The sequence below is a fragment of the Trifolium pratense genome, linkage group LG5 (assembly GCF_020283565.1).
Source record: "Trifolium pratense cultivar HEN17-A07 linkage group LG5, ARS_RC_1.1, whole genome shotgun sequence".
NCBI classification, from domain to species: Eukaryota; Viridiplantae; Streptophyta; class Magnoliopsida; order Fabales; family Fabaceae; genus Trifolium; species Trifolium pratense.
The window spans coordinates 21,160,084-21,162,583 of NC_060063.1; positions in this window are offsets into that span (position 1 = coordinate 21,160,084).

Genomic DNA, 2,500 nt, shown 5'->3' on the forward strand with positions numbered 1-2,500 from the left:
AGCCAAGGCCTGCCCAAGCCAAGAACAGCATGATCATCACCAAGAATAGTTTACCGAGTAGCAACATTGGCACAATTTTCTTGCCACAAGCAAAAGCACGGCAAGCCCATGCATTCCCACGAGAGGGTCACCGAGTCGGGACAACAACAACCTTATTGCCAAGCAAAAGCCAGGCAATCCCACCCACGAGGGTGGGAGCTATGCACAAATACGTGCTTACCATGCTATCCATGCCCAATGCAAGCCAAGGCCTGCCCAAGCCAAGAACAGCATGATCATCACCAAGAACAGTTTACCGAGTAGCAACATTGGCACAATTTTCTTGCCACAAGCAAAAGCACGGCAAGCCCATGCATTCCCACGAGAGGGTCACCGAGTCGGGACAGCAACAACCTTATTGCCAAGCAAAAGCCAGGCAATCCCACCCACGAGGGTGGGAGTTATGCACAAATACGTGCTTACCATGCCCAATGCCAGCCAAGGCCTGCCCAAGCCAAGAACAGCATGATCATCACCAATTTCCTCACAAATTCATCCAAATTTCAATTTTTTGATCGAATTCCATCAAGAATGTCCATGAATTTGATTGAAATGATGAAAAGAGCAACGAAATTGCAGGGGAAAACACGTTAAGACGTAGTTTTTGCTTGCCTGCTGTGCCCATAGGCGCGCCCCGTGCCTGCCGAGCCTACCCCCACACCCACCCTCCCCCTATATATGACTGGAAGGCCATTTTCAGTTTTGTAGAAAAAGTGCACTTTTTTCCCTGTATCCATAAGTTTTTAAAAGTGCTTAAAAGTGGACCTAGAAGACGAATTTTTTTTTGAATTTTTTTATGGTTGTTAGGGACATTAAAACAAGCAAAACCACGAAAGAATCGTAATATTCCGATGTCGGATGAATTAATTACGAATTTTTCGGCCGAAACTTCGCAAAGGGCGGATACCACGTAAAAAACAACCTAGAAGTCGAATTTTGACTTCGTTTTTTTTGTTCACACCCCACACAATAAGTATAAGTGGACTGGAAAGTGGCTAAGCGATCCGACGAAGTTTCGATTGAGTTTGATTTTTTGGCCGAAAACTCGAAAAAAAGGCGGATTTGACGTAAAACGCCGCCTAGAAGTCGAATTTTGAGACGGTGTCTTGTGTGCACACTCCACACAATATGTATAAGTGGACTGGAAAGTGGCTAAGCATTCCGAGGAATTTTCGATTTATTTTGATTTTTCGGCCGAAACGCCGAAAATAGGCGGATTTGACGTAAAACGCCTCATATAAGTCGAATTTTGGGAAGGTGTCTTGTGTGCACACTGCACACAATATGTATAAGTGGACTGGAAAGTCGCTAAGCATTCCGAGGAAGTTTCGATTTATTTTGATTTTTCGGCCGAAACGCCGAAAATAGGCGGATTTGACGTAAAACGCCTCATATAAGTCGAATTTTGGGAAGGTGTCTTGTGTGCACACTGCACATAATATGTATAAGTGGACTGGAAAGTGGAAAAATATTTTCGGAGCACTTTGATTTTTTGGCCCCCCGCGTGCCTTGCCACGCCCTTGCTTATAGCAAAACGAGACGGGGCCTTGGTCCAACTTGGCATAGGCATGGAATTTGATCTTTATTACTTGGCCACGGTCATGCCACGGTACATGGAGGTTGCTTGACACCCCCGTGTGCATTTCGGAGCACTTTGATTTTTTGGCCCCCCGCGTGCCTTGCCACGCCCTTGCTTATAGCAAAACGAGACGGGGCCTTGGTCCAACTTGGCATAGGCATGGAATTTGATCTTTATTACTTGGCCACGGTCATGCCACGGTACATGGAGGTTGCTTGACACCCCCGTGTGCATTTCGGAGCACTTTGATTTTTTGGCCCCCCGCGTGCCTTGCCACGCCCTTGCTTATAGCAAAACGAGACGGGGCCTTGGTCCAACTTGGCATAGGCATGGAATTTGATCTTTATTACTTGGCCACGGTCATGCCACGGTACATGGAGGTTGCTTGACACCCCCGTGTGCATTTTCGGAGCACTTTGATTTTTTGGCCCCCCGCGTGCCTTGCCACGCCCTTGCTTATAGCAAAACGAGACGGGGCCTTGGTCCAACTTGGCCTAGGCATGGAATTTGATCTTTATTACTTGGCCACGGTCATGCCACGGTACATGGAGGTTGCTTGACACCCCCGTGTGCATTTTCGGAGCACTTTGATTTTTTGGCCCCCCGCGTGCCTTGCCACGCCCTTGCTTATAGCAAAACGAGACGGGGCCTTGGTCCAACTTGGCCTAGGCATGGAATTTGATCTTTATTACTTGGCCACGGTCATGCCACGGTACATGGAGGTTGCTTGACACCCCCGTGTGCATTTCGGAGCACTTTGATTTTTTGGCCCCCCGCGTGCCTTGCCACGCCCTTGCTTATAGCAAAACGAGACGGGGCCTTGGTCCAACTTGGCATAGGCATGGAATTTGATCTTTATTACTTGGCCACGGTCATGCCACG